This window comes from Leptonychotes weddellii, chromosome 6 (genome assembly GCF_054177405.1).
Source record: "Leptonychotes weddellii isolate Sample4059 chromosome 6, ASM5417740v2, whole genome shotgun sequence".
NCBI lineage: Eukaryota > Metazoa > Chordata > Mammalia > Carnivora > Phocidae > Leptonychotes > Leptonychotes weddellii.
This window is the reverse complement of record NC_138374.1, coordinates 112937504-112951247: the sequence shown is the minus strand read 5'-3', so window position 1 is coordinate 112951247 and position 13744 is coordinate 112937504. Positions and strand designations below refer to the sequence as shown.

General features: G+C 49.4%; 1 protein-coding gene across 5 annotated transcripts in view; it reads right to left on the bottom strand.

Annotated features, from left to right (window-relative positions):
• The window catches only part of NAV1 (neuron navigator 1), a 244319-nt gene extending 233131 nt beyond the window's left edge, over positions 1 to 11188 (bottom strand). For 2 of the 5 annotated variants that reach the window (XM_081823041.1, XM_081823044.1), the window contains exon 1: positions 10822 to 11187. The gene's annotated coding sequence lies outside the window, so the exon portion shown is untranslated. Of the gene's footprint in view, positions 1 to 10821 lie in introns of all 5 variants that reach the window. The other 3 variants (XM_081823043.1, XM_081823045.1, XM_081823042.1) reach the window with 3 other exon arrangements.
• Between the last annotated feature and the right edge of the window lie 2556 nt (positions 11189 to 13744).

The window sequence follows — 13744 nt, the reverse complement described above, 5'->3', positions numbered from 1 at the left end:
AGTCGGGTGCCTGGGTGGCTCAGTCGTTAAGCGCCTGCCTTCAGCTCAGGTCATGATCGCAGGGTCCTGGGATCGAGTCCCACATCGGGCTCCCTGCTCGGCGGGAGGCCTGCTTCTCCCTCTCCCACTCCCCCTGCTTGTGTTCCTGCTCTCGCTGTCTCTCTCTCTGTCAAATAAATAAATAAAATCTTAAAAAAAAAAAAAGAAATTAGTCACCAATGTCCAAATACCTTGAAAAGCAAAATTATAAAAAATCTTTGGATTGTGTTTACAACAAAAGTATTAATATTTCCTGTGGGATGTAGGGTGTGGGGTGTGGGTGCATCCTCCTGGGGATGCCATGTCCTGGGGCTCTCTCCAGGTAAGAATGCCCAGTGTGGGGGGCACCTGGGTGGCTCATTTGGTGAAGCGTCTGTCTTCGGCTCAGGTCATGATCCTGGAGTCCGGGGATGGAGTCTCGTATCGGGCTCCCAGCTCAGCCAGCAGTCTGCTCCCCCTGATCCTCCCCACTCTCGTGCATGTGCTCTCTCTCTCTCAAATAAATAAATAAAGTCTTAAAAAAAAAAAGAAAGAAAGAAAAACATGCCCAGTGGGCACCGAAGTCTTAGGAAGGCCCTCTTGGTTTTGGCTTAGCATTTCAGAGAAGCTTCTGCAGGGCCAGGCCTGTCATCCTGTCCCTTCCTTGTACTTAGAAGCCAGGATGTCTGAATTCAAAGCCCGCCTTTCCCCATACGATTAGAGGTGGTCACCGTCAAACTGGACAAAAGACCTTAGGATAACAAGCTACAGCTTCCTGCCCCACCCTGTTGCCCAAATAGTGTTCTGTTATTAGTTCTTGTGGTGGTTACCCTCTAGATCATATACTCATAACCTGATTCCCTGTTTTGCCACTGATAGACAATATCAACCATTATAATAGTTGAAACAAACCAACAACAATACAACCAAAACAATAGTTGAAAATGATGGGTAACTTACACTAAACCCATCTCTCTGTCTCCTTTTCATCCTTCCAATATTTGATTTTAGTTCCTTTTTTTATTATTTTGCACCTTTATTCTCAAAATTTGGTTTCTTACGGGGTTTTTTTATTTTCTATTTTTTTAAAGATTGTATTTAATTATTTGTCAGAGAGAGAGAGAGCACAAGCAGGGGGAATGGCAGGCAGAGGGAGAAGCAGGCTCCCTGCTGAGCAAGGAGCCCAATGTGGGACTCAATCCCAGAACCCTGGGATCATGACCTGAGCTGAAGGCAGATGCTTAACCAGCTGAGCCACCCAGGCGTCCCTCTTGTGGGTTTTTTAAATTTTTTTTTAAATTTCTATTTGTTTTAATTTCTTTTAAGATTTTATTTATTTATTTGAGAGAGAGAGAACATGAACCAGGGGGAGGGACAGAGGGAGAGGGAGAAGCAAGCTCCCCACTGAGCAGGGGGGCTAGATCCCAGGACCCCAGGGTCATGACCTGAGCCTAAGGCAGACACTTAACCGCTTAACCAACTGAGCCTCCCAGGAGCCCCTAAATTTTATTTTTTAAAGTAATCTCTATACCCAACGTGGGGCTTGAACTCACGACCCCAAGATCAAGAGTCTCGTGCTCTACTGACTGAACCTGCCGGGTGCTCTTGGTTTCCTGTTTTCTAACACTTTGACAGCCTCTCTCCAATTCCCTCGGCATAAGACGAGAGTACTGGAGCACCCCCCCTCTGCACTTCTCACCTTCAGTCAGACATGCTTTTATTCTGAATTGCCATTTGGAGTCTGCCCAGCAACTACAACCAACTATATGGAGCTTCCTCCGAGATTACCAATAAATGTCATTTATGTTATCTTGATGATGTAAATATTGTTTATGACCAGCCTCAGAGGGCTCGATCTCTCTTTCCTCATCTGTAAAATGGGGGCAGCAGAGCACCTCTTAACATCTCCTAACACCTAACAAGAGGATAAGAAATGTGAAGGACAGAAGACTTTCAGTAAATAAAAGATCTTCTTTTTCTATAATTATTTCCTGGCACAGCATGGAGTGGTAATAATGGCTCATGCTATTTGGGCAACTGAGAAGACCTTCTGAACCTCTATTTCTTCACCAGTAAGATGGGGAGGATATTAGTACCTATCTCACTCAGTGGTTACAAAGATTAACTGAGGGGCACCTGGGTGGCTCAGTTGGTTAAGTGTCTGCCTTTGGCTCAGGTCAGAGTCCCAGGGTCCTGGGATCGAGCCCCTGGAGACCCATGTCAGACTACTTGCTCAGTGGGGAGCCTGCTTCTCCCTCTGCCTGCCGCTCCCCCTGCTTGTTCTCCCCACCCCCCACCAAATAAATAAAATCTTTAAAAAAAAAATAAAGATTAATTGATATTGAAGTGCTTTGTATTCAGTACATCACTATTCCAGTTTAAGGGATCATGACTTCATTTCCCTCTTTCTGGGAGAGAAAACTGCAGTTCAGGCCTCCACACAGGAGGCTGTGGTTGGGAAAAATGCACAGCGCTCTCTAAAGGCCATTTGGGGAACAACTGGAAAATATGAATATGGCCCATAGATTAAATACTTCTGCTAAATCCAGCATCATTGGCTGTGATTATGGTACTGTGGTTATGTAGGAAAATGCCCCGTCCTGAGGAAATACATGCTGAAGTATTTAGGGCTTAAGTGTCATGATGTCGGCAAATTATTTTCAAATGGCTCAGGAGAGAGACAAAGCACAGTGTAGCAAAATGTTAACAGTCAAGGTCACCTGGGTGGCTCAGTCGGTTAAGCATCTGACTTTGGCTCAAGGTCATGATCTTGGGGTCCTGGGATTGAGTCCTGAGTCTGCATCGGGCTCCCCACTCAGCAGGAGTCGGCTTCTCCTTCTCCCTCTGCCCCTCCCCCCACTCGTGCTCTCTCTCTCTCTCTCTCTCTCTCTCAGATAAATAAATTCTTTTTTTTTTTAAAGATTTTATTTATTTATTCATGAGAGACAGAGAGAGAGAGAGAGGCAGAGGGAGAAGCAGGCTCCCAAGGAGCAGAGAGCCCGACGCGGGACTCGATCCCAGGACCCTGGGATCATGACCTGAGCCGAAGGCAGACGCTTAACCATCTGAGCCACCCAGGCGCCCAAATAAATAAATTCTTTAAAAAAAATGTTTGGGGGCGCCTGGGTGGCTCAGTCGTTAAGCGTCTGCCTTCGGCTCAGGTCATGGTCCCAGGGTCCTGGGATCGAGCCCCGCATTGGGATCCCTGCTCGGCAGGAGGCCTGCTTCTCCCTCTCCCACTCCCCCTGCTTGTGTTCCCTCTCTCGCTGTGTCTCTCTCTGTCAAAAAATAAATAAAATCTTAAAAAAAAAAAAATGTTTGGGGCACCTGGGTGGCTCAGTCGTTGGGCGTCTGCCTTCGGCTCGGGTCATGATCCTAGGGTCCTGGGATGGAGCCCCGCATCGGGTTCCCTGCTCCGCGGGGAGCCTGCTTCTCCCTCTGCCTGCAGCTCTCCCTGCTTGTGCTCTCTCTCTCTGTCAAATAAATAAATAAAATCTTTTTTTTAAAGAAATTTTTTTTTTTAAGATTTTATTTATTTGTTTGACAGAGAGAGACACAGCGAGAGAGGGAACACAAGCAGGGGGAGTGGGAGAGGGAGAAGCAGGCTTCCCGCCAAGCAGAGAGCCCAATGCAGGGCTCCATCCCAGGACCCTGGGATCATGACCTGAGCCGAAGGCAGACGCTTAACAACTGAGCCACCCAGGTGCCCCAATAAATAAAATCTTTTAAAAAAATGTTAACAATCAGTGAATCCAGATATTAATGGTACTAATCTTTCACTTTCTCTACTGGTTTGACATTTTTCAGAATAAAACCTTGTGTCTGTGTAGGGGGGGCACTCTCAGTGTTGGAAAGCACCCTAAGGGTCAAGCAGCCCTTTTGCCTACTCTGGGGATTAGGTGTAGGCCCGAACACTGCAGCTCTCACAGTCCTTCCCAGTGAGGTGGGGGCAGCTTTGCTGACATCTTAAAGCCCTTATAAAGCTGACCATGCCTAGGAGGTGATGGAGACCTCCCAGGTTAGGGGGGCTAACGGTCTGCATTCTGTGGTGCGGGGTTGCCCCATGTAATGGAGCCCTGCTTCTGAAGCTTTGGGGAGGGAGGGCCAAGGGACAGAACTGCCCCAGATGAGAGACCAGGCAGACAGCTGCCCAGTCTGGGTCCTGGCTGAGGCTCCTTCACCGGGTGTCTCATCAGCTGTCTCTCCTTTGTTAAAAGGAAAGCAGGGAGAGAACAGTTGGTATCTTAGCACTACCCAGAACCCAGATACTCCTTCCAGTCAACTCAATTATCTGCACCAATGAACTGGGAAAAGAGGCACTGGGAATTGACTTTTTTTCTATGCTATCCTTGCCATCTACCAAAAAATATATATATATATTAGGTAACACCAAAACAAAACGAATCTGTTCAACAACAAACAATATAAAGCAAAAGATATGGTCAGACTCTCTCATTCCTTTATGCCATCATGTTCCCATCTTTTCCCTGAGCTCGCAGGTTTGCTGGGGCAATCTACAAATTGAAAAAAAAAAAAAAAAAAAGCTGCGTTGCCTAACTGATCATAAGCGATCAGCCTGTGGACAGTGTGTGCCAGTAAGGATGTAACTGGAGTACTGCATTTCATTCTGGACACGACACATTCAAATGGGGATAAACTGTAGCTTGTTTTAAGGATGATTAGTATCACGGGGAGCGCGAGGGGGCTATCTGGCACTAACTGAGCTCACACACTGCATGGCCCAGGGACTGGGTTAGGGCTCGTGGTCTCACTTGATCCATACAATCATTCCCTGTCTGTATTTCCCAAACTTGCCAGATCACAAGGATCGCTGAAGGACAGGAAGGAGGTTGATGATATCAGGCAAGTTGGGGAACATTGCTTCGGAGTAAGGCATTTTCATTCAACTTTTCTTTCTTTTTTTTTTTTTTTAAAGATTTTATTTATTTGACAGAGTGAGAAAGCACAAGCAGGGGGAGCAGGAGGAGAGGGAGAAGCAGGCTCCCTGCTGAGCAGGGAGCCCAATGTGGGGCTCAATCCCAGGACCCTGGGATCATAACCTGAGCCAAAGACAGATGCTTAACCATCTGAGCCACTCAGGCACCCCTCAATTTTTCTTGGGGAAGAAACTGAGTCTCTAAGAGGTTCCCTGGCCGGCCTCGGGTCACACAGATAGAGATAATGATGTCACTGTGGATAATATGATTTCAATTGTTATTATTTGCTGAATATTCATCATGCGCTAAGGACTTTACAAGCAAAGTCAAGATTTGAACCTTGACTCCAAGTTTGGCACATTTCATTCAATTCTTGCTATTACCTCATACATCTTCCCAGAAAATACTTGAGAACACATCCGGTGAAGAAGAGCTGCAAAAAACAGGGCAGCCAAGAGCAGAGAGGAAAAGACGGGGCAGGCACATGGTAGTCATGTCCAAATATTGAAAGGCTATCACTGTGCAGGGCAATTGCACTTACACCACATGCTTTATTTTGCATATCCCCTACTTTATTTGGGGATGCGTTTTGGTGAAGCCCATTCACCTTTTGGTATCTTTCCCCAATGGGTAGAAATCCCACCCACGACAGATTACTACAAAAAGAAGCTCTGAGAGACCGAGCTGTCCAAATAGGGAATAAGATGATTGCAACACACCCACCGTTGCTGGGAGTTGCCCAGCAACAGAGGGGTCCAAGCTGGATGACCCCTGGTGGGGAGGTTTTACAGGGCAGGGGCCTGGTATCTGCAAAAGAAAAAAAAAATAGGGCTACGTGACAGTTATGGTTCTTAACAAGTGTGCAAGTTTAATTCTACAGAAGTTGACATTTATTCTATTTACAAATGGATTTTAAAATCAGGGGAGGGATGTAAAGTGGGTCAGTATTATTGTCCAGATGGGGAGGGAATTGCGTCACTGGAAGCTGTGACCAGCCAAGGGTTCCAGGGAGTAAATCAGCTCAACCACTGAGTAGCTGAAACCCTCACTGTGCATCAGAGTCACTGAGGGGGCTTTAGAAAATGACAGACACCAGAGCTGCAATCCAAACCAAATGAAGGTATATCCCTCGGGGGTGGGCCCAGGAATCAGTAGTTTTTCAAAGCAACCCAAGGAGATTCTAAGGTGCAGCCAAGATGGAGAACCACTGAACTGGAGAAAAGGAGGCTCATGCAGGGCAGTTGTTGAGGGGCTGTTTGTAAGTCAAGAAGATCCGAATCAAAATCCCTCTAGGATGTTCCCTTTGGAAGTCAGGTGAGGTCCTTTGATCCCTCCATTAAAGCCATGAAGTCCTGACTTTTCGAGCTATTATCAAGTCTTCACAGCTTCATAGAGATAAAAAGTAGAACGGTTGCCAGAAGCTGGGGGACTGGGTGGGGGAGTAGAGAATGCAGAGTTAACTGTAACAGGCGGGGAGTTTCAGCTGGAGAGGACGAGAAAGTTCTGGAGATGGAGGATAGTGACGGTTGCACAACAAGGTGAATGCACTTAATGCTACTGAACTGTACACTTAAAAGTGGTTAAAATGGTCAATTTTATGTTACATATATTTTACCACAATAAAAAAATTGTTTAACATTTCAAGTACAGTGACTATAAGAAAAATATAATGAATGTGCACTGACCCACCCAACTGCGCTGTTAGCACTGTGTTGAATTTTCTTCAGTCTTTTTAAGAGTTAATTAATTAATTAATTAATTAATTTAAGAGAGAGTTAGCAGGAGGGATAGGGAGAGAGAATCTGAAGCAGACCCCATGTTGAGCCCGACGTGGGATTCCCACGACCACACGATCATGGCCTGAGCTAAAACCAAGAGTCGGATGCTTGACTGACTGAGCCACCCAGGCTCCCCATCTTCAGTCTTTTTAAATAAAAGAAATAAAACTTTGCAAATTTAAAAAACAAAAGAAGCATTCAGAGGGATCTATCCCGGGAATGGAAGGGTAATTCAACATAAGAAAAACAATCGATGTCCTGTACCAAACACATGATTATCTCAATTGGTGCAGAAAAAAGGTTCTGACAAAATCCAACACCCTTTCATGATGAAAACACTTAGAAAACTGGGAATAGAAGGGAATTCCCTCAACATGATACAGGACATTTATGGAAAACCCACGGCAGGCATTACACTCAATGGTGAGAGACAGACTGAGAGCTTTTTCCTCTAAGATCAGCAACAAGACAAGGATGTCCACTCTCCCCACTCCTACTCATCATTGTATTGGAAGTTCTAGCCAGAGCATTAGGGAAGACAAAAAATAAATAAATAAATAAATAAATAATAAATAGATAAATAAAAGGTATCCAAATTGGAAATGAAGAAGTAGAACTCTATTTATAGTTGATGTGATTCTACATATAGAAAACCCCAAAGAATCCATACACACCAGAGGCTACTAAAGCGAATATACATATTTGGCAAAGTTTCAAGAGCACAAGATCAACACATAAAAATCAGCCGTGGTTCCATATACCACCACCCATGAACAATCTGAAAAAGAAATTAAGAAAACAATCCCATTCACAAAAGCTTCCAGAGCATCTAAGGATTGGACATTAAAAGAGTCTCACAGTCCTTTGAAGTGGAAACATTTTGTTATTAACGGTGTTGGTGGAGGCACAGGCTTCAGCACCTTTAATTTTTCACACATATTAGTGCATCTCATATTAAAATTAAGTAGAGCAGATGGATTTAATGGGGACGGTGGTGTGGACTGCACAGGCCATGTAGGGCAAGTGAAGCCACATCCCCAGGCACTTCCGAGAGGCCTGGGTCTTGGCCATCCTGCCTCCCTTCACGTCTCTCAAGAGTCACAGGAAGCTGGGAAGCAAAGTTCCAGGCCCCTCGGAGGAAATCAGGCCTGAGTCAGCCTTCCTGGGAGGTTGAAGGAACAGATCAGGCCCAGCAAACTGTTTACTGAGGAGGGTGTTTTTTACTTGAAAAGTTGGTTGGGGTTTTTTGGGGTTTTTTTTAAGTTGAAGAAGGAACTAAAAGTGCTTTTAGTTATTGTTTTGTGACTAGGGGCCAGAAAGATGAAGGGTTTGCCAAGTATTGCCACATTCTTAGTTCTCCATGTTCCAGAGACTCTATGAGCTGGTGGTTGGTTCCATCACCGAGACAGCTCTCCTTACCCCTTGTTTCTGTTCCTCACTCACTGACAGCTAAGGAGCACCTGCCAAGATCTATAGATGAAAACACTGGGCAGAGAAAAAATCTGAGTGCAAGGAGGTGATCTGCTGAACGGGATTAAGCCCTGGACAGATGGCCAGAAGACCCGGGTTCTAGGCTGGCCTCTGCAGCGCCCCAGCTGTGTGGCTTTGAGTCCATCCCCCTCTTGATTCTTGTCCCTAAAGGGAAGAGGGGCAGGGCAGCGGTTGGGAGGGGAAGAGATCCTTTTGATTTTGACATTCTAGTTTTTCTAAAGGCCAAACCCATTAAGAATTCAAAAGAACTTTAAAAGAAAGGGGAAGTGACATTGATTGAAAAGAAAGATGGAAAAACAAATTTTAAAGAATGGACAAGAGGTTTTTCTACTCCAGGCCACTCTTTTTTTTTTTTTTTTTAAGATTTTATTTATTTATTTGACAGAGAGAGACACAGCGAGAGACCACAAGCAGGGGGAGTGGAAGAGGGAGAAGCAGACTCCCCACCAAGCAGGGAGCCCAATGCGGGGCTCGATCCCAGGACCCTGGGATCATGACCTGAGCCGAAGGCAGACGCTTTAAGGACTGAGCCACTCAGGCGCCCCCAGGCCACTCTTTTCTACTTGACCAAGGCTGAGCGGATGCCAGAGGCTCAGGTGGACTCAGGCGGGGAGCAGAGCTGTCAAGGGAAGAAAAAAGAGCATTCCTGTTTTCAGTTTCCCCAGGCCAGGGCTCCCCAAGTAGATCTCACAAAAGGCCCAAATGCTTAGACCTTGCCCACGTGTGGGCAAATCAACCCCGTTAAGGACCATGGTTTTAGAGGGAAAAAGTGGGTGGAGGCAATTAAACAACTCCCAAAAAATGAATAAAAGGGCCTGATTTGGATGGGAGGCCTTGATTTGGATGGGTATTCCTTAGATTTCTTTCTAATTGTACTATTCGGCAAACATTTAGAAAGTGCCTACTATGTGCTGGGTGTTGTGGGTGGTCAGCTGTGCTATCTGGCTAGCCAGCATTCATAGGGAGATAAGGCATGCGCACAAATCCCAAAAGTCTAAAACACAAAGCAGAATGTGAAACCTGCCCCAAGGGAGTTCAGATAAATCTCTGGAGTTCAGAGTGGGGGCTGCTCCCCCTTAACCTGGGAAGTTCCAGAAACAGGTCCTAGGGGCTGAAGCACAGATCTGGAAAGCCTTGTCTGTTCTTCCAGGAGTAGCAATTTGCCCCAGCTCCATTTTAAAGAAGTGAAAACCAAAACAGAGAGGCAAATTATTTGCTCTCTGATCATCCAGGGAGTTAGCAACACAGGCTGATTACGAACTACAAACTGATAACTTCCCCCCAGAAATTAAGGGTGAAAGATGAGACAAAGCTCATTTTAGGGGAGGAAATCCAGAGCCACAATGTCCTTTCCCAGTTTAATCCCAAAGACACACCAACCACAATTCAAGGCAGCATAAAAAAATTCATAAGCACGCTGAAGTCGCATGTGTTTTGGGTCTGAAGGGAGCCAAGGTCTCAGAAGCGGCGGCTCCGCCTACTTGGGGAGGGGTTCTTTGTGCGAAGTCCATCTGCCCCATTATAAGTGAGCTGCAGAGGACACCACGCATCCGGGACGAGACAGAGGAAAGATGAAAACCCAGGCAAGCCCTCTGCTTTAGCAGAGCGAACGTGGCCGCAGGCTTTTCAGCATTGAATTTGAACAAGCCAATGGCATCCCAATCATTGAAACAGGAAGCCAGATAAACAGCATGTTATCAAGGGGGGATCCGGGCGCTTCCCTTAAGCCGGCGCCAGCTGCGCCCTGTGGCTGTCCTAACAAAGTCCCATTGACTCACCAGCTGATTTTCCAGTGTTGGGCACCGGGGGACAAGGAACCCTCTCTGCTGGGTGGATTTCACCCATGCACGCCGCCCCCACCACTCACCACTCACGTCCTTCCCCAATCCTGCCTCCCCAACGCAGACTGAGCTGATTCTTTATCCCATGACCAGGTTCTATCGGCTCTGAAAATAGAAGGGACCACAAGAGCCCAAGCACCGAGCGCCCTCAGGTGAGCTCCTGGTGTTCACCCAACTCCTTCTCCTCCCTCCCGCGTCCCCCGGGAACGCTTTCTCTGAGCGGGCGCCAAAGAGGACTGCCTCAGGGAGTCGCGGGCGGACGCTTCGCAGCGCAACCTGGGCACCCAGTGAACATTTTCTGGAACAGCCCGGCAAGGTCACCTGCTCCCGCTGCTCCGCTCGCTCCGCTGGGATGGGAGAAAATGTGGGTACAGTGTGTGTGTGTGTGTGTGTGTGTGTAATACGCAGTACTTGGTGTCTCTGGTTATAGGATCTCAACACACTTTACGTTGCAGGTATTTCACAGAAAGGGAAACTGAGGCTCCGAAAGGCTGGAGCTGGGTAGCCCCTAGTGAGTCAACTCCTGGAGCAGACGCGCAGTCCCCTAAGGACGTCTCGGCACACACCCTCCCGGCGCCTCCGTTGTTATTCCAGCGCCTCTCCCGAGCCCAGCCCGCAGCCTCCCCGGGGCACCGGGCTCACCTCCCCCCGGGGCTCGATCCCGGCCCCACACAGTGGGAAGCGGCGGCGGCCCGTCTCCGCCGCCGCGCGCAGCCCGGTCCCCGCCCCCGCGACGACCCCGCGCGGGCCACTCACCCGCGCGCCGGCCCGCTCCGGCTCCGGGTCCGGGTCCGCGCCGCTGCCGCCGCCGCACAGAGTCGCGCATCCCCCGCGCAGCGCCGGGCCGGGCGCGCTCTCCTCGCGATAAGAAAGTTTCTCCGGGGTCCCCGGCCGGGTCCGCCCCTCGCACGGGGGTCGGCGTCCGCCGCGCGCTCCGGCCGCGCGCTCGCACTAGGGCCGCCGCCGGCTCCGGCCCCACAATGAGCGGGGAGGCGGCATCCTGAACAAAGTGCGTCCCTCGGGGCCGGGCGGCCGGGGGCGGAGCCTCGTGACCCGCTGCCCCAGGCACACGCCGGCTGCCTCCGACGCGGGCCCCGGGAGGGGGTGCCCGGCCACCGGGAGTGGGGGGAACAGGGGGGCGGGCGGGAGGGGAGGCTCTGCTGGTCCCCCTCGCCCTCCTCCCCCCGCACTGTGCCAGTTTAACCCGCAGAGGGGCGGAGGCATGGGTCCTTTCCAGACTTTGTCATTGGAAAGCTATTCCCGTAACCCTTTCCTGCCTTCGCCTTCCCGTCCCGCCTCCCTGGCCGCAGAAAGGCGGCGGCTTGGTGGCTGGGCTGGGGCCGAGAGCTGGCAGGGCAGGAAGCCTTTGCACAATTGAGCCTTTCCTTTGCCCGGGGACCCGCCACCCCCACCCACGTCCCAGGGCTGCGGCTGGTTCGGCCGTTCTTTGGAAGGGGGCAGATGGATCCGCCAGCCTCCTCGCCCTGCTTCTGACTCCGCCCACCCTTCCTTCCTCTCTACCCCGGTCTGAGCTGGGACTCGTGGGTGCAGAGGTGAGGGGAGGCCCCAGAAGTGCCCGGCAAATAGTAGGTGCTCAGTAAAATAACATGCCTTCTTCCCACTTTCCCGACTCTGCCACTGCCCCTCCTTCTAGGGCCGTGGGAGTGGGAGGAGGGGGCAGAAGACGGGAGAGGAAATGACATGAGCTGAAGAGCGAGAATGGGAAGGAGGTCCTCAGGCAGAACCTCGTGCAACCTCTCTGCAGTGTAAGGATTGCACCCCCCATCCCTCCCACCCCCACACCCGTCTCCTGACCTGAAGGCTTCCAGACTGTGCAGGAAGAGTCCAGAAGGAAATCAGGTGTCCCGTGCCCCTGGAGCAAGCTTTGAGTTCTGTAAGTGAAAGGGAGTAGCTGTGGCCAAGGACCCAGCAGATTGGGACCAGAGATTTCACCAGCTCCAGCCAACATGAGGATTGATTTATTTCCTGGGTCTTGAGGGGTTGAGAGATAGAAAGCAAAAAATGCCAACTCCCTGGGAGGTCTCTGAATGCTTCACCAGCAGCATCAACCAGAGGGAGCAGAGTCAGGATGAAAGCCCGAGTCTTGCCTGAGCCCCTATTCAGCCAGTCAGGTCACAGTGCACGTGGACATAAGGGGAGGACCAAGGACCCCTAGACAGGGACTAGCAGTGACATTGAAGACGGTCCCATGTTATCAAGGGAGAGGATTTTTACATGGCTTTTGTCCATGAAAGGAATGAATTGTCTTTTGAGGTGGGGAGGGGGGCTGTCCCTGAGGGATACCGCAGATGACTCCCTTGCCCTGTGTGTGTATAATGGCTAAACATACGGGCTCTTAAGGCAGACTGCCTGGGTTCAAATTCCTGGATCTACCACTTACTAGCCATAGGAATTTGAACCAATTCTTTAATCTCTGACCACCTCCATTTCTTCATCTGTATGTAAATGGGATAATAATTGTCGCTATGTCCTAAGATTGTTGGGAAGATTAAGGGCAATGAACACAGGTGACACACTTAGAAGAGTGCCTGGTAGCATTCTATATGCATCATTGAGTCTGAGTCCAGCAACCCGGCATCCATTTGGCATTCAATGATGTGCTAACTGGAATTCTGGTCCTGCTCTTCACAGTCCCCTCTGCCTGCAAAGGGGAAGCCTGGTCCTTTAAGAAGAAGCACTGTCTCTTCTTGAGGGCTCATAGAGTGGATCGGCTGAGCTCTTTGGCCCTCCTAGCCCCAGGGACCAAGAGGACACAGTCATACAAACCGGTATCAGAGACTGAACCACCCCCTACCTGTCCTGAGGCTAGATACAGGGCCCTCACCCACGTGGGTAAGGTTGGAATGATGCAGTTCCTTGGATGCTACCCAGAAAGGTAAAGAGGGCCAAAGCCATAATTTTGTAAGAATTAAATTTCTTCCATCAGTGCATACAATTAATATTTCTCCCCCATTTATGAATGGCTGATCATACAAGTCCTCTCTGACCCTGCTCCAAATGTCCCCATCATAAGCTTCCAACAGATAAACAGAATAGCATGTGGACAGGTTGGGGGGCAGAGAACAAACAGGCCAGCCTGGTTGGGGCGACAGGCAGTGGATGTGTAGGCTTCTGGAAGAGAAGTGGCTAGGACAGAGCAGCAAAGAGAAACCAGATGCAACTCTGGACAGAGCGCCGCTGGGGTGTAAGCAGAGTCCTCGCCCATCCCAGAAGTGGCTTCTGCCAAGTGCCTACTTTGTGAGTGATTTTCCTCTGAACACAGTGATGACTCAGTTGCTCTGAATCAAGCAAATGGATTTTCCTTACATTTGAAAATCAATGAGAAGTAAAGGCAATGGCCTGGTTGTGGGGAGCGGAGGGTGGAGAGAACAACAGGGGTGCTGGGGATTGAGATGGTTGGTAATCAAGGGAGGTTCAGGCTCCCTGCTGGGGGCCCCTTGGCTCAGCATGTGTTTCTCTCCCTCCCCGCCCCCCCCATCCCCACTCATGAAGAAGGTGGCCTCCGGGCCCTGCTGACCTTATTGAGACTCCTTAAAACCCAAGAGATTTCCCTTGCCCCCACCCCTTCCACAGGTTAGAGCCAACCCACTTCAGGGCAGGAGATTGTTAACAAGAGGATTAATGTCAATGTGACAAATGGGTTTTAAAAAATCAGCCC